The sequence below is a fragment of the Gigantopelta aegis genome, chromosome 11, assembly GCF_016097555.1.
Source record: "Gigantopelta aegis isolate Gae_Host chromosome 11, Gae_host_genome, whole genome shotgun sequence".
In the NCBI taxonomy this organism is placed as follows: Eukaryota; Metazoa; Mollusca; class Gastropoda; order Neomphalida; family Peltospiridae; genus Gigantopelta; species Gigantopelta aegis.
In genome coordinates, this window is record NC_054709.1 from 18199510 (window position 1) to 18218814 (window position 19305).

Here is a 19305-nt window from a genome sequence, read left to right on the forward strand (position 1 = left end):
AGTACACATAAAGATCTATAAGAATAGCCCTTGGTGCGGTGGCAGTGGGTTTCCTTTGAGAAGTACACATAAAGATCTATAAGAATAGCCCTTGGTGCGGTGGCAATGGGTTTCCTTTGAGAAGTACACATAAAGATCTATAAGAATAGCCCTTGGTGCGGTGGCAGCGGGTTTCCTTTGAGAAGTACACATAAAGATCTATAAGAATAGCCCTTGGTGCGGTGGCAGCGGGTTTCCTTTGAGAAGTACATATAAAGATCTATAAGAATAGCCCTTGGTGCGGTGGCAGTGGGTTTCCTTTGAGAAGTACAGATAAAGATCTATAAGAATAGCCCTTGGTGCGGTGGCAGCGGGTTTCCTTTGAGAAGTACATATAAAGATCTATAAGAATAGCCCTTGGTGTGGTGCGGTGGCAGTGGGTTTCCTTTGAGAAGTACACATAAAGATCTATAAGAATAGCCCTTGGTGCGGTGGCAGTGGGTTTCCTTTGAGAAGTACACATAAAGATCTATAAGAATAGCCCTTGGTGCGGTGGCAGCGGGTTTCCTTTGAGAAGTACACATAAAGATCTATAAGAATAGCCCTTGGTGCGGTGCGGTGGCAGAGGGTTTCCTTTGAGAAGTACACATAAAGATCTATAAGAATAGCCCTTGGTGCGGTGCGGTGGCAGTGGGTTTCCTTTGAGAAGTACACATAAAGATCTATAAGAATAGCCCTTGGTGCGGTGGCAGTGGGTTTCCTTGAGAAGTACATATAAAGATCTATAAGAATAGCCCTTGGTGCGGTGGCAGTGGGTTTCCTTTGAGAAGTACATATAAAGATCTATAAGAATAGCCCTTGGTGCGGTGGCAGCGGGTTTCCTTGAGAAGTACATATAAAGATCTATAAGAATAGCCCTTGGTGCGGTGGCAGTGGGTTTCCTTGAGAAGTACATATAAAGATCTATAAGAATAGCCCTTGGTGCGGTGGCAGCGGGTTTCCTTGAGAAGTACATATAAAGATCTATAAGAATAGCCCTTGGTGCGGTGGCAGTGGGCTTCCTCTTATTATCTGTGTGGTCCTTAACCATATATATTTCTGACATTTTATAATCATAAATAAAAATGTGTTGAATGTATCATGAAATAAAATATTTCTTTCTTTCTTTCTTTCTTTCTTTCATTCTTTTCTTTCTTTCATTCTTTCTTTCTTTCTTTCTTTCTCTTTTTAAACAATGTGCTGGGGTATTTAACAAATATTCCTTACTGTATCATCTCACCTGTAGACTTTGTTACAGTCAGCATGCTTGACAAATCTTACCTGTAGACTATTTGTTACAGTCAACTTACTTGACAAATCTCTCCTGTAGACTATTTGTTACAGTCAGCATGCTTGACAAATCTTACCTGTAGACTATTTGTTACAGTCAACTTACTTGACAAATCTCTCCTGTAGACTATTTGTTACAGCAGCTTGCTTGACAAATCTCATCTGTTGACTATTTGTTACAGTCACCATACTTGACAAATCTCACCTGTAGACTATTTGCTACAGTCGACTGAACTGTCAATGCCCATGTTACTTATTGTGATTTCACCTATAGACTATTTGCTTCAGCTAATCAACAGTTGTCAGGTATCTCTAGTTTATTTATTCCATTCTTCCAGTACTCAGTGGTATCTAGCTCAATGTGTACCTTTAATATGATTCTTGTCTGTTAGCTTTATTACCAAAATAAAATTTTAAAATGATCATTTATAACAGGATTAACAATTTATAAATCTTTTGCACACATAATGAAAACAATGAATTTAAAAAAAAAAAATTGTAACATTTTTATTTTATTTTTTACAGGTGTGAATTGTTTGAACACAGAATAAGAATTGGAAGAATTAACTTGTGTTTTCAAAGTAGTAAGTACAGTTATCTTATTTATCTTGTCTTATTGAACCATAGGGGACCGTTGGTTTCATCTCCATCCTTCTGTGTCTCTGTTTGTCTGAGGGGCGGGATGTAGTTCAGTGGTAGAGTGCTCGCTTGATGTGTGGTCGGTCCGGGATCCCCGTCGGTGGGCCCATTGGGCTGTTTCTCATTCCAGCCAGTGCACCACGACTGGTACAACAAAGACCGTGGTATGTGCTATTCTGTCTGTGGGATGGTGCATATAAAAGATCCCTTGCTGCTAATCGAAAACACTCCGCCTGTCACCAATACTTGGACTGCTGGTGCTCCCTTGCACTTGCCAGTGTAGGCATCCCTTCTCTACCCCCCCCCCCCCCCCACCTTTTTCCTGTCCTGGACAGAGAGATCCGGCCAAGGCCGGTCCCTGTGCCCAGTATAGGCGTGCACTACAACAGCTTGCTCTGAATGTGCACATAAAGTCCTTTTAGCTGTAGCCTTTAATCGAAAAGAGTAGCCCTTGAAGTGGCGACAGCGGGTTTCCTCTCTCAATATATGTGTGGTCCTTAACCATATGTACGACACCATATAACTGTAACTAAAATGTGTTAAGTGCGTCATTAAATAAAGCGTTTCTTTCTGTCTGTCTGTCTGTCTGTCCATCTGTTCCATATATAGTTTTCCAGATTTTTTTTGGAAATGCCTCAGATATTGAGATGAAATTTTGTTTATAGCCTTATCAAGTTACAGATCAAGCTGGACCTTCATGGCAATTTACCCATTTTTGACAGAGTTATGGCCCTTGAACTCGGGAGATTATGAAAATTGGTTGGGCTTGGTACTCTCAAAATGCTATCAAATTCTGTGGTATGTGCTATCCTGTCTGTGGGATAGTACATGTAAAACATCCCTAATGGACAATACACCCCGCCCGCTACCGACCCTGGTCAGGCTGCTGGTGCTCCCTTGCACCTGCCAGTGCAACATTTGGTAATCTTGACATATACCGTATATTGCCGTGTATTAGCCGACTTTTGAAGTCTAGAAACACTTTCCAAAAGAAGAGAGTCGGCTAATACACGGAGGCAACAAATTGGAGCATAAAATTTTGATCTAAAATACTCCCGACCATGTCTTACAAATTTTTATCAGACCCTTAGCCTTTCACAGATTATGTAACAATAATTTGTGCACAGTATAAATAAAACACCCCATCATGCAATATTATGCAGATTTTTTTTCTTGAATGCATTATAAGTTTGATGAATAATAATAAAAAATTACTTGTTTTATTGTCATTTCAATGGCAAAAACATATTCTTTCCAACTGTCCGCCATCTTTGTTTGACCTGTGCTGGGACCAATCTTTCATATAGCAAGTTTAAGATACAAAACAGTGTTTTTTCTTCAAACAAGTATTATATTTCTAATATTGTTTTGTTGGGAGGGTGCATTAAACTGTAAAGCAATGCCATAAATAAATTAAAGGGACACAATCTAGTTACGGCTATTTGTTAACCATTACGGCGTTGTTTTTTTGCTATTAAACCCCATTTTTCACAAATAAAATTGCACTTTACTTACATTTTATTATTTAGAATACACATTTCCATTCACCTGAAGTGCTTTTTGGTAATCCTGATGTTTGTAAAACCACAAAATGCATTTTTTGCATTTTTTCACAAGACGTTCTGTCGAGAAAAAAACGTTAAGCAAGCGAGGTCCAATCTATTTTTAGAGGGGATATTTCCATTTAATGTCACAGACGTTGGTGTATCACGTGACCGTTATCATTTTGGTTCGGTTTGTTTTCTCATGCACGGTTCGCGCAATCAATATCCGATTTGTTGTTGTTCATTTGTGAGATTTTTCTTCACAGTTCGTGAACATTTTCAGTAACAATAAAGTTCAGACAAGTAAGTGTCTCAATACAAAACGTTACAAACCCTTAAACCCAATAATTTTGCTAAGTCTTACGATATCTGGAGAGGGGATACAACCAGGACAGAACAGTTGGAACATGTCCAGGAGAGGTGAAACGAACGCACCCCAAGTCTGTGAAATTTGTCGTGATGTAGGCATTGTTGTGCTTCGAGCGACATCTACCGGTGACATCAGAATACAAACTTTCAAAATTATTTCAAGCAATTGGGACATGGGGATTCCCATGACATTTATCGATATAAAACCTGCTTTTTCACTCCATTTGATAAAAACGTGATCTAAGTGTGTTACAGGTTTGTAGATTAACCAAATTATAATTTATTTTCGCTGGATGGAACTAGGGTGTGCGGCTTTAAGCTCATTATTAACATTATTGACTGAAAAAACAACATGAATTTCAGGATGATAATTACTCCCACTATTGTCACATGATCATACCATATACAGTGAACAGCTGCAGTCACGGACCGCATGATCTTTTGTTTCTGTGTGTGTGGTGAGGGATTAAACATGCCTCAATGATTTTACTTTTTGCTGTCCAGTGAATAAATTAATTATGTGCAGTGATATGTTGTTACAGCTTGAATTATTTATTTTCCTGTTATACTTTATCAATTCTAAATTATTTTTCATGGCATGGTAGATGTTAGCATTGCCACATTGATGATTGATTGCGATCACGACTACCGTGTTTGTAATAATTAAAGGGAAAACAAATGTAATGAACAAGAAAAGCACATGTCTATTTGTTGACAGTATTATTGAAATCGATACAACATACAGCTGGACAAAAGATGACTTCGGCTTATACACAAGGCCGATGATTTTGTACTGGATATTTAGGGTCAGACTAAGAGGTCGGCTTATCCAAGGAGTCGGCTAATACACGGCAATATACGGTAGGCCTATATAGTGTCACAGGAAACCCACTACATTTTGCCATTAGTAGCAAGGGAACTTTGCTATGTACTTTTTTCACAGACAAGAAAGTATATACCATGACCTTTGACCTTTAATTCCATATTGATAGCGTTATGTCTAGATTTCATGATTGAATATTGAAATATATTCCATGCTGGAATATAGACTCCCATGTTTGAATTTTGAGTATATACTTGGTGTTTGAGTATTGATTATAAACTCCATATTTGTGTATTGTGTATTGAGTATTAAAAAGGGGTGAGACGTAGCCCAGTGGTACAGCACTCGCTCGATGCGCGGTCGGTGTGGGATCGATCCCTGTTGGTGGGCATTGGGCTATTTCTCATTCCAGCCAGTGCACCACGACTGGTATATCAAAGGCTGTGGTATGTACTACCCTGTCTATGGGATGGTGCATATAAAAGATCCCTTGCTGCTAATTGAAAAGAGTAGCCCATGAAGTGGCGACAGCAGGTTTCCTCTCTCAATATCTGTGTGGTCCTTAACCATATGTCTGACACCATATACATGTAACCATAAATACAATGTGTTGAGTGCATCGTTAAATAAAACATTTCTTTCTTTCTTTCTGAGTATTAAAAATTCCATATTAAACTCTTGTTTCGTCCATGTTTAAGCTTTGAATATATAACATCCACATTTAAATACTGAGTATATAGACTCTGGGTTTGAGATTTGAGTCTGCATAAGCATTCAGTCTAGATTGTTCTGTATTTGAGTACTGGCTATGAATTGGAAGTTTTCTAAGGACAGGCCCAGAAATGGTTTCTTATTGACAACACGAAGGTCGGTCAACATGCCGGAGAACCATGACAAACAAGAAGATGAAAGCTTCAGAGCAAGGACAACAGAGATTGTCTGTATTCCTGGTGTTGATCTGGATGTTGATGCTAAAATTGCTGCCACAAGTTGTCTTATTACTCTAAGAATCAATCTTAAAAGGACATTTTGCCTCTGGCCACACTTGCAACATCTATTGCTACCACTGATGATGCCAGATGCGTGTGTAAACTTCAGAAGGGCAAAACACTTCCATGCAATTTGTTTTCTTGTTAACAGTCCATTTGCATCAACGGTTAACCAGTGGATTGCATGCTAAACCTCGTATATATCGGGTGCCCCCCAAAATCAACAATAACCCTACTGAACATGGAATCTTACAAAGGATATGTGAACTTCAGCTTTGCTATTTAAAACCCATTACTACAGTGAAACCCTTCCAAACCAGATACCCTCAGGACCACATAAAATGTCTGGTATCCGGTATAGGTTGGACTATACCAATTAAAATCCCATAGGCGACCATGTTAAAGTTTGTGTTTAAAAACACTATAATGCAATATATCAACTAAACTATGACCCATAAATATCAGTACTATAACCCCTACCTTAAAGTATTAACTGCAGAAAATGGTACCTTTCATGGCTCATTTTCGGTATAGCCAGATGTTTTTACAACACCCCTAGTTTCACACAAAATTTTAGTACTTTTTTTTACATGTACCCCATACATGTTCCAAGCACAAGGCTACTTGACACAGTGGTATTAGATGAAATAAAATTGTATACATTTTTAGCCCAGATGAAACTAATTTTTTTTACAACCAACACACTCACATTTATAACCAATCACAGGACTTATGGTGTTAACTTCTCTATCAAAAGTTCGGTGCACCTTGAACTTCGACCCAACCGGAAATTAATTGGTTTAGTGCTACCTATATTTAGAGAGGTTTAGTTCTTTACTGATTTTTAAAAAAGGACCGTGAAAAATGTCTAGTTTTGAGGGAATTCCGGTTTACAGAGGGTCCGGTTTTGAGACGTTTCACTGTATATAGATATTTCCTACATGTACCTTCAGTGAAGATGTTTGGCCCATAGGTCAGATATTGTTAAAATAGCAACAGATTCAAAATTTGTAAGTAAAACAAATGTGACACATCTGTCTAGCATCACGTTTTTCACTTACAGTTTTGAATTGGTCACCATTTTAACAGTGTTTGAACTAAAAGTTTCATTGAACGTGGCAATTATCCATGTAGTAATGAGTGTAAAATATAAAAGTTACAATTCCCATATTTTTCAAATAATTCTGTATTCAGTAGGATTGTAGGTTTTTTTTGGTGTTTTTTTGCCACCCGATATATAATATATAATTTTTAGAACATTTTTGACAAAAAAGTTCAATATATATAAAAAATGTTTCTTAACAAATTACCAAAGTTGTATAGAGGTTCATTTATATTAAAGGGATGAATACAAAATGCTGAAACAGGCAAGGTTGGCAATTGCACCTGAATTGTTACTGTTACTGTTATGCAGTACAAAGGCTAAAGGCAGAAAAAAACCCATATAATTGCTTTATCTTGGATGACCCAGATTTTACTCCATTGTCAGTTTAATTGTAATTTGTTAAGAAAGTTTTAATTTGTACTCAAATATTTTGTAAAAATTTGATATAAATTAGCCTGAAACTGAATGCTCTTTGATGCATAAATTAACTGCAAGTTCAAAGGTCATAAGTAAGTTTCAGTTAGAAAAGATATTTAAATATATTTTAAATCTGGTTTGTTTTTTTAAGATACGTAGGAAAGTAAATGCTACGTATATTCATGTCCATTAGATAATATATACCTTACAACTCAATGTTAAAAAATGAATACAATAGAATATTTTTGTTTCAAACTATAATACAATTTTCTTCCTTATCTGAAAAACAGGCGGGATATATAGCTCACTGGAAAAGTGCTCGCTTGATGCACGGTCAGTCTGGGATCGATTCCCATCGGTGGGCCCATTGGGCTGTTTCTCATCCCAGCCAGTGCACCACGACTGGTATATCAAAGGCCGTGGTATGTGCTTAACTGTCTGTGGGAAAGTACATAAAAAAGATCTCTTGCTGCATTAGGAAAAATGTAGCGGGTTTCCTCTGATGACTACGAATCAGAATTACCAAATGTTTGACATCCAACAGCCGATGATTAATTGTTTGTTGTTGTTTGTGTTTTTTTGTCTTCAAATATTTTTTTATTTTTTTAAATTAATCAATGTGCTCTAGTGGTTTAGTTAAACAAAACAAACTTCCTTATCTGAAAAAAACCCAACCTCACCTAAAAAGATGAAAATGATCAAATTACTGAATTGTTATAAACAAAAAAGTACATAAGTATATAATCAGACGGGAACTCCAATGACAATCTTGACATAGTTACGTTGGTGCCTGCCTTAGAAGTAGCACTACCAGAAAACAGACTACGAAACTATTTCCTACACCACTGATTTCAATTAGTCTTATGATCCTGCTACAGATTCCTACTCAGAAGGTGGTGGGTACTCCAGACTAGCCGGAACTGGTGAGTGTCGATGAAACAGGTTAATGATTTCATGTAGTGCCGGATGTAGGTTAGAGGCTGAGAGATCTCCCATTGTGTGATGGGTGGCAGGATCGATTGGCCTTGACAGACATAGTTTTCTCTCTCCCCCACCCCCCACCATCCTAACTGGTACATCTGGTACATCAAAGAACGTGGTATGTGTTATTATATGGAGAAAGTGCATATAGGTTCCATTAGACCAATTCAATTCCTATTGCCAACAATGTTAACGTTTACTAATAAAACTGATATAAGCAGCATTTCAACACACCCAGGAAGTACAGCAGTAGAAAGTGTGGCACCTCACATCTAATCTAGCTGCAAGAAAATGGGGGGTCACGTATCATTTAAGAGATTTAATTTATGTTTTTAATAGCAACCGTCATTTTTGCTGAAAATTGCAGTTCCATTTTAGGGGGTACCCCGCATTAGTTTCAACCTCTGGTATATACTGCATAACAACTGTATAACAAATAAAAGTGTATTTATTTATTGTCAATGGATAATAGTATTTGCACAAATAATCAATGTCACATATTACTACCAATCACACCCACAGCTGCTTTTACTCTGTAAATATTTGACGGTGAACGTCGAACTTTGACACGGTACTCTCTTCTTTGGTACTATGCAACCTATAAACATTCTCTTGTTGTTGGTGTTTTTGGTAGGAGTAGCGTGTGTAATAGTGGCAGAGGGCTCTTTCTCTGTCATTCTTTTTCTCTTTCCCTTTTCCTCTCTTTCTGTCTCTTTATCTGTCTGTCTGTCTTTCTGTCTGTCTGTCTGTCTCTCTCTCTCATTCTCTCTCTGTGTCTTTCTCTCTGTCTCTGTCTGTCTCTGTCTCTGTCTCTGTCTGTCTCTCTCTGCTCTCTGCTCTCTCTGCTCTCTCTGCTCTCTCTCTCTGCTCTCTGTCTCTCTGCTCTCTCTCTGCCCTCTGCCCTCTGTTCTCTGTTCGCTGTTCCCTGCTCTCTGTTTTGAGTGCAAGTTGTAGTTCAGTACTATAGTGTTCACCTACTGTTTTGTGCCCCCCCCCCCCCCATCCCATCTAATTATCCATCACTGGTATATCAAAGGGCATGACATGTACTATCTTATCTCTATGGGAAACTGCATACAAACATTCTTTTTGCTGCTATCTTGCCGCCTGTGTGGCAATAGAGCATTTTTCACCTTTCATCTCTTTGTTTCTGTCTGTCTGTCTGTATTTCTGTCTTTCACTATTTCTGTCTCTGTCTCTGATCTCATCTTATATCACTTCTCTGTCCCCCTCTCCCCTTTGCCTCCCCCCCCCCCCCCCCCCCATGAAGTATATAAAGAACCATATGCTGGACAGCAAAGAGTTGTAGTTTAATACGTGTGGATATGCCATTAAACAGTTGAGTATGCAGGAAATTATGCAGGGGGATGTCTAGACTGCAATCAAAGTTTCTAGGGGGGGTTCAAGTCACAATCCCCCTTAAAATATATTTTTAAAAACATTTGCTTTGAGCGGTATGGGGTTTCGACATCAGAAACCCTCCGCCAGCACACGTGCCTGATTAAATGAATATCTTCCTTTTCTTGGTCTTGTTTAAGGGAATCTCTTGTTATTTTTACTGCTCCAAGATTCACAAAAATGCGAGACTCAACATCGAAATAAAACTTACATTAGAAAGATGAGGATAGAAGCATTTCGCTTTTAAAATTAAATACTTGCATGCCTGGACTCGAGCGAGGATTGGAACTCATTTCAGTGATGGGTCGTTAATTCCGGCTAAACCGAGAGGCACAAAGTACCGCTAATTCGACATCAAGGCCAAATGTGTTTCAAGTTAATTAACTGTGCTGCATTGATTCCGGCCTACAGCCTGGCATCCATATGTTTCAGTGGGCCCATTCGGCTATTTCTGTTCCAGCCAGTGCTCCACGACTGGCATATCAAAGGCTATGGTACATGTATGTGCTATCCTGTCTGTGGGATGATGCATATAAAAGATCCCTTGCTACTAATGGAAAAATATAGCAGGTTTCCTCTCTAAGACTATGTGTAAACATTACCAAATGTTTGACATCCAATAGCCGATGATTAATAAATGAATATGCTCTAGTGGTGTCGTTAAACTTTAACCAACATGTGGTTATTCTGTAAGGGATGAGCGATGTGCCTCAGTGGTAGAGTGGGGTGTGGAATTGATCACCCTAAATCAACGTAGTTTTCCTGTTCCAACTTGAGCTGTAGTCCATCAAGCTTGTCATAGCAGACAAGGAAAGATATATTTGTTAGGAGAAATGTTTTTGATATTTGTATTTCTTGCTGGCCTTGGTGGTGTTGAGGTTAAGCCATCGGACATAAGGCTGGTAGGTACTGGGTTTGCGGTGGGCCCATTGGGCTATTTCTCGTTCCAGCCAGTGCTCCACAACTGGTGTAACAAAGGCTGTGGAATGTACTATCCTGTCTGTGGGATGGTGCATGTAAAAGATCCCTTGCTGCTAACTAAAAAGAGTTGCCCATGAAGTGGCAACAGCGGGTTTCCTCTCTCAATATCTGTGTGGTCCTTAACCATATGTCTGATACCATATAACCGTAAATAAAATGTGCATCGTTAAATAAAGCATTTCCTTCATCCTGTCAATTGCCAAATTAGCCAGTTGATTTTTACATAAAAGTGGCTACAACATTTAGTGTTCTGCTAATAAAATATGTTTAAAGTAAAACCACATTTTTTTACACATCATGCTTTATTTTTGGTAACACATGGGTTGTTTACACATGTACAGTTTCAAGACATACGACTGGCTGCTCCAAGGTGACGACCAGGTCACCAGTACCATGCATCCAATGAAAAAGAACATGGTGGAAATAGTAGATTACACTGTTATGTATAGTTAACCTGACAATCATGTGTCTGTGACACATAAGCCAGCTACAAGTGCAATGGCTGTAAGTAACTTTTAGTCGAAAAAGATGTTAAAATTTGCTTAAAACCTGGCTTTTTGAGGATATGTAAGAAATAGAATGATACATTTGTGTCTGTTAGATACAGACAGACAGGCACTGATATTCTAAATAGGAAAATGTATTTAATGTGTATGTTTACGTCATCGGAAAGGCTCTGTTTGTTGGAAACATTTTACAGTGGTTGTAAACTTAGGACTGTCCCTTTAATTATTATTTCATTTAAACATTTACCGTGGTTTGACACCCAGTAGCCGATGTGTTTTTTTTGTTCTGATGTGTCGTTTAACATTCGTTCAATCAATCAATCAGTCATGGTTGTGACAGATCTTGACATAAAAATAGTGATTAATTTCTCCCCCTAACTTAGATTATATGAATCCATGTAAGATATTATTATGCTTGAGGTGCTTGCGTCGCAGGATCGAACTACCTCGATGGATCCATTCAACTGATTGGGCACCACAACTGGCCAAAGGCCATGGTATGTGCTTTCCTGTCTGTGGGAAAGTGCATATAAAAGATCCCTTGCTGCATTAAGAAAAATGTAGCAGGTTTCCTCTGATGACTAGAGTCAGAAATACCAAATGTCAGACATCCAATAGCTAATGATTAATAAATCAATGTGCTCTAGTTGTGTCATTAAAGGGACACACCCTAGTTACGGCTATTTGTTAACCATTACGGCGTTGTTTTTCGCTATTAAACCCTATTTTTCACAAATAAAATTACACTTTACTTACATTTTATTATTTAGAATTACACATTTCCATTCACCTGAAGTGCTTTTTGGTAATCCTGATGTTTGTAAAACCACTAAATGCATTTTTTGCATTTTTTCACAAGACGTGTTGTCGAGAAAAAACAGTTAAGCAAGCGAGGTCCAATCTATTTTTAGAGGGGTTATTTCCATTTCAATGTCACAGATGTTGGTATATCACGTGATCGTTATCATTTTGGTTCGGTTTGTTTTCTCGTGCACGGTTCACGCAATCAACATCCGATTTGTTGTTGTTCATTTGTGAGATTTTTCTTCACAGTTCGTGAACATTTTCAGTAACAATAAAGTTCAGACAAGTAAGTGTCTCAATACAAAACGTTACAAACCCTTAAAACCAATAATTTTGCTAGGTCTTACGATATCTGGAGAGGGGATACAACCAGGACAGAACAGTTGGAACATGTCCAGGAGAGGTGAAACGAACGCACCCCAAGTCTGTGAAATTTGTCGTGACGTAGGCATTGTTGTGCTTCGAGCGATATCTACCGGTGACATCAGAATACTAACTTTCAAAATTATTTCAAGCAATTGGGACATGGGGATTCCCATGGTATTTATTAATATAAAACCTGCTTTTTCACTCCATTTGATAAAAACGTGATCTAAGTGTATTACAGGTTTGTAGATTAGTTATAATTTATTTTCGCTGGATGGAACTAGGGTGTGTGGCTTTAAATAAATAAAAAAACAACCCTAAAAAAACAAACCATATAAAATTGACATGCTAAGGAAAGTGATACGGAGCAAGAGTGATAGCTCCCCAAATATGTACCGACAGCTATAAACATTTAAAGACCGGTTTTGGTTAACTCCTCTTTCCTGCATCTTTAAAACTGGAAATATATGTACCGACAGCTATAAACATTTAAAGACCGGTTTTGGTTAACTCCTCTTTCCTGCATCTTTAAAACTGGAAATACATGTACCGACAGCTATAAACATTTAAAGACCGGTTTTGGTTAACTCCTCTTTCCTGCATCTTTAAAACTGGAAATACATGTACCGACAGCTATAAACATTTAAAGACCGGTTTTGGTTAACTCCTCTTTCCTGCATCTTTAAAACTGGAAATACATGTACCGACAGCTATAAACATTTAAAGACCGGTTTTGGTTAACTCCTCTTTCCTGCATCTTTAAAACTGGAAATATATGTACCGACAGCTATAAACATTTAAAGACCGGTTTTGGTTAACTCCTCTTTCCTGCATCTTTAAAACTGGAAATATATGTACCGACAGCTATAAACATTTAAAGACCGGTTTTGGTTAACTCCTCTTTCCTGCATCTTTAAAACTGGAAATATATGTACCGACAGCTATAAACATTTAAAGACCGGTTTTGGTTAACTCCTCTTTCCTGCATCTTTAAAACTGGAAATATATGTACCGACAGCTATAAACATTTAAAGACCGGTTTTGGTTAACTCCTCTTTCCTGCATCTTTAAAACTGGAAATATATGTACCGACAGCTATAAACATTTAAAGACCGGTTTTGGTTAACTCCTCTTTCCTGCATCTTTAAAACTGGAAATATATGTACCGACAGCTATAAACATTTAAAGACCGGTTTTGGTTAACTCCTCTTTCCTGCATCTTTAAAACTGGAAATATATGTACCGACAGCTATAAACATTTAAAGACCGGTTTTGGTTAACTCCTCTTTCCTGCATCTTTAAAACTGGAAATATATGTACCGACAGCTATAAACATTTAAAGACCGGTTTTGGTTAACTCCTCTTTCCTGCATCTTTAAAACTGGAAATATATGTACCGACAGCTATAAACATTTAAAGACCGGTTTTGGTTAACTCCTCTTTCCTGCATCTTTAAAACTGGAAATATATGTACCGACAGCTATAAACATTTAAAGACCGGTTTTGGTTAACTCCTCTTTCCTGCATCTTTAAAACTGGAAATATATGTACCGACAGCTATAAACATTTAAAGACCGGTTTTGGTTAACTCCTCTTTCCTGCATCTTTAAAACTGGAAATATATGTACCGACAGCTATAAACATTTAAAGACCGGTTTTGGTTAACTCCTCTTTCCTGCATCTTTAAAACTGGAAATATATGTACCGACAGCTATAAACATTTAAAGACCGGTTTTGGTTAACTCCTCTTTCCTGCATCTTTAAAACTGGAAATATATGTACCGACAGCTATAAACATTTAAAGACCGGTTTTGGTTAACTCCTCTTTCCTGCATCTTTAAAACTGGAAATATATGTACCGACAGCTATAAACATTTAAAGACCGGTTTTGGTTAACTCCTCTTTCCTGCATCTTTAAAACTGGAAATATATGTACCGACAGCTATAAACATTTAAAGACCGGTTTTGGTTAACTCCTCTTTCCTGCATCTTTAAAACTGGAAATATATGTACCGACAGCTATAAACATTTAAAGACCGGTTTTGGTTAACTCCTCTTTCCTGCATCTTTAAAACTGGAAATATATGTACCGACAGCTATAAACATTTAAAGACCGGTTTTGGTTAACTCCTCTTTCCTGCATCTTTAAAACTGGAAATATATGTACCGACAGCTATAAACATTTAAAGACCGGTTTTGGTTAACTCCTCTTTCCTGCATCTTTAAAACTGGAAATATATGTACCGACAGCTATAAACATTTAAAGACCGGTTTTGGTTAACTCCTCTTTCCTGCATCTTTAAAACTGGAAATATATGTACCGACAGCTATAAACATTTAAAGACCGGTTTTGGTTAACTCCTCTTTCCTGCATCTTTAAAACTGGAAATATATGTACCGACAGCTATAAACATTTAAAGACCGGTTTTGGTTAACTCCTCTTTCCTGCATCTTTAAAACTGGAAATATATGTACCGACAGCTATAAACATTTAAAGACCGGTTTTGGTTAACTCCTCTTTCCTGCATCTTTAAAACTGGAAATATATGTACCGACAGCTATAAACATTTAAAGACCGGTTTTGGTTAACTCCTCTTTCCTGCATCTTTAAAACTGGAAATATATGTACCGACAGCTATAAACATTTAAAGACCGGTTTTGGTTAACTCCTCTTTCCTGCATCTTTAAAACTGGAAATATATGTACCGACAGCTATAAACATTTAAAGACCGGTTTTGGTTAACTCCTCTTTCCTGCATCTTTAAAACTGGAAATATATGTACAGCTATAAACATTTAAAGACAGCTATTTAAAACTTTAAAGACCGGTTTTTGGTTAACTTTGGTTAACTCCTTTCCTGCATCTTTAAAACTGGAAATATATGTACCGACAGCTATAAACATTTAAAGACCGGTTTTGGTTAACTCCTCTTTCCTGCATCTTTAAAACTGGAAATATATGTACCGACAGCTATAAACATTTAAAGACCGGTTTTGGTTAACTCCTCTTTCCTGCATCTTTAAAACTGGAAATATATGTACCGACAGCTATAAACATTTAAAGACCGGTTTTGGTTAACTCCTCTTTCCTGCATCTTTAAAACTGGAAATATATGTACCGACAGCTATAAACATTTAAAGACCGGTTTTGGTTAACTCCTCTTTCCTGCATCTTTAAAACTGGAAATATATGTACCGACAGCTATAAACATTTAAAGACCGGTTTTGGTTAACTCCTCTTTCCTGCATCTTTAAAACTGGAAATATATGTACCGACAGCTATAAACATTTAAAGACCGGTTTTGGTTAACTCCTCTTTCCTGCATCTTTAAAACTGGAAATATATGTACCGACAGCTATAAACATTTAAAGACCGGTTTTGGTTAACTCCTCTTTCCTGCATCTTTAAAACTGGAAATATATGTACCGACAGCTATAAACATTTAAAGACCGGTTTTGGTTAACTCCTCTTTCCTGCATCTTTAAAACTGGAAATATATGTACCGACAGCTATAAACATTTAAAGACCGGTTTTGGTTAACTCCTCTTTCCTGCATCTTTAAAACTGGAAATATATGTACCGACAGCTATAAACATTTAAAGACCGGTTTTGGTTAACTCCTCTTTCCTGCATCTTTAAAACTGGAAATATATGTACCGACAGCTATAAACATTTAAAGACCGGTTTTGGTTAACTCCTCTTTCCTGCATCTTTAAAACTGGAAATATATGTACCGACAGCTATAAACATTTAAAGACCGGTTTTGGTTAACTCCTCTTTCCTGCATCTTTAAAACTGGAAATATATGTACCGACAGCTATAAACATTTAAAGACCGGTTTTGGTTAACTCCTCTTTCCTGCATCTTTAAAACTGGAAATATATGTACCGACAGCTATAAACATTTAAAGACCGGTTTTGGTTAACTCCTCTTTCCTGCATCTTTAAAACTGGAAATATATGTACCGACAGCTATAAACATTTAAAGACCGGTTTTGGTTAACTCCTCTTTCCTGCATCTTTAAAACTGGAAATATATGTACCGACAGCTATAAACATTTAAAGACCGGTTTTGGTTAACTCCTCTTTCCTGCATCTTTAAAACTGGAAATATATGTACCGACAGCTATAAACATTTAAAGACCGGTTTTGGTTAACTCCTCTTTCCTGCATCTTTAAAACTGGAAATATATGTACCGACAGCTATAAACATTTAAAGACCGGTTTTGGTTAACTCCTCTTTCCTGCATCTTTAAAACTGGAAATATATGTACCGACAGCTATAAACATTTAAAGACCGGTTTAAAGACCGGTTTCGGTTAACTCCTCTTTCCTGCATCTTTAAAACTGGAAATATATGTACCGACAGCTATAAACATTTAAAGACCGGTTTTGGTTAACTCCTCTTTCCTGCATCTTTAAAACTGGAAATATATGTACCGACAGCTATAAACATTTAAAGACCGGTTTTGGTTAACTCCTCTTTCCTGCATCTTTAAAACTGGAAATATATGTACCTACAGCTATAAACATTTAAAGACCGGTTTTGGTTAACTCCTCTTTCCTGCATCTTTAAAACTGGAAATATATGTACCGACAGCTATAAACATTTAAAAACCGGTTTTGGTTAACTCCTCTTTCCTGCATCTTTAAAACTGGAAATATATGTACCAACAGCTATAAACATTTAAAGACCGGTTTTGGTTAACTCCTCTTTCCTGCATCTTTAAAACTGGAAATATATGTACCGACAGCTATAAACATTTAAAGATCTAGGGCCTAATTCACGATTGTAGGAAAGAAAGAAACAGGAAAAAAAGAAACAGGAAAGAAAGAAACAGGAAAGAAAGAAACAGGAAAGCAAGAAACGGAAAAAAAGTAACAGGAAAAAAAGAAACGGAAAGAAAGAAACACTACATTTTTACTAAAATTCCTTTTTTAAAAAATGTATTTATATATAATATTTCCCAATTAACTTAGCCAATTGAGTTTTAATTGTCATTGAGTCCTTGACCTATCCAATGGGTTCTTTAAATGTCTCAATTATCATTGTCTTTAAGAAGCCCTTTAAGAAGCCCTTCTCTAAGTGACCCATTCAAAGGATAATCCCTTCCCTTTATGTCCTCAGATCTATCCCTTTATCTTATCCCATATATGGCCTCCCAGATGGCTTCGGGAACGGGCAACTCTATTTACGTGCCCCTATCCACGAAGGTTCAGGCACGCCCACTACGGATTTAGCCTCTGACTTCGCCAGTGACTAACTCCGTAGCAGGAGGGGGGGGGGGGGGGGGTAAGTTTGAGGTGGGCGGAATTTGGAAAAAAGCCATTTAGTAAAGTCAACGCGAGCGCGGACCAAATAGCAGACACTTCGCAAACTTGAAGTAACACCGAGTGGGAGCCGTGTTCTGATTGGCTGAATTTCGATTCCTCGATGAAGCCTGTTTTTTTACCTAAGATGGCTTCCAACTTAATTACCCATGGTATCAATATAAAAGATGTGAGGGAGCACCATTCCTCAGAATCATTAGTGCCATCATTAGAATAAATAGCACAAATAGATGAAAAAAACTACAATGGAGGTCATCAAGAGTCAGAAAGGTGGATCAAAAATGTGTTATCATGGCCACATGTATGTATACCAAGTTAGCTACTAGGAAGAACAAGATTTGCACCTACTAATTATATAATAAAAGAATAGAATGATTTAGTTTTTTTGGTGCTATTATACTTAATATATAACATAAGACATAAGATAATGGTAGATCCCAAAATGTTTTACTTTTTTGTATTTTTTGTAAGTGGTCATACCACACTATTAAAAATTATCCCCTACATTTCTCTTCCATACCCCCCCCCCCCCCCTCCTGCCCCGGAGTTGGTCACTGGCGAAGTCAGAGGCTGAATCCGGGGCGGGCGTGCCTGAACCCTTGTGGATAGGGGCACGTTAATAGAGTTTCCCAGTTCCCCAGATTTGGTGGAAGTGCTCCAAGAAAGTCAGTCTTGGTATGTATAAGGGTGCATGTACTGTATATGATTTTATTTATATTTTATATTTCTGAAATGCAATGATGTGTTAATGAATGCGATTTAATTGGAGGGATGGGCGGGAAAATCTTGTATATTTCTTAAGATCACAATAAAAATTATAGGAGGGATCTAAGGTTTGAATATTCGCATTACCAAGTGCTTATGACCTAAATTATACAAAGAAATTCATATATGAGAATAAAATTGTCAACAAAGTATGAAATAAAACTGTTTCTTTCTTTCTGTTTCTTTTTTTTCTGTTTCTTTTTTTCCTAGCCAAAATTGTTTGTTTCTTTCTTGTTTCTTTTTTTCCTGTTTCTTTCTTTCCATTTACCATATACACAAAGATCTCTTAGGCTCTGCTAGACAACAAAGCATCCTCTTTGTAAGTCTTTTAGCATTGCACTGCGAGATCGCAAAGTTGCAAGAGTTTAGTGAATTAGGCCCCAGTTTTATTTAACTCCTCTTTCGTGCATCTTTAAGACTGGAAATATATGTACAGACAGCTATAAACATATAAAGAGCGGTTTTATTTAACTCCTCTTTCCTGCATCTTGTGAGTAATTACAGTGATCCCCATTAAAGTGCCACTGACAAAAAAAACCTAGTAATGGCATTCATAACAAGCAAAACTATTTGCTACACCACCGATTCCAATTAGTTTTATGTTTGTCTGGTGATTCCCTCTCGAAAGGTGGTGAGCACTGCTGTCTGGCCCGTGTTGGCGTGTGGCGGGGTAGTTATACAGAATACGGTTAATGATAAGGGGGTCAGGAAACCGCGTCTTCGGAAATATAGTCACTAGACTTCTGTAACGTCAGACCAAACCTACTCCATTTTCCTTATCAGCACCTGTTCAGGAAGGCTGTTGTTTGTTTAACAATATACTGTACTGCAAGAACTTTCTAAATACGTTAAGAGGCAGTGGTTAAGCCATCGGACTGCAGGCTGGTAGGTACAGGGTTCGCAGCCCGGTACCGGCTCCAACCCAGAGCAAGTTCTTAAAGGGCTCAATGGGTAGGTGTAAGGTCGCTACACCCTCTTCT

At 37.6% G+C, this 19305-nt stretch overlaps 1 protein-coding gene across 1 annotated transcript in view; it reads left to right on the plus strand.

The window, feature by feature from the left end:
* Nucleotides 1-19305, plus strand: part of LOC121385067 (poly(rC)-binding protein 2-like) — a 333206-nt gene that overhangs the window by 73799 nt on the left and 240102 nt on the right. The window contains exon 2 of the mRNA XM_041515603.1: nucleotides 1834-1892. The gene's annotated coding sequence lies outside the window, so the exon portion shown is untranslated. The remainder of the gene's footprint in view (nucleotides 1-1833; nucleotides 1893-19305) is intronic.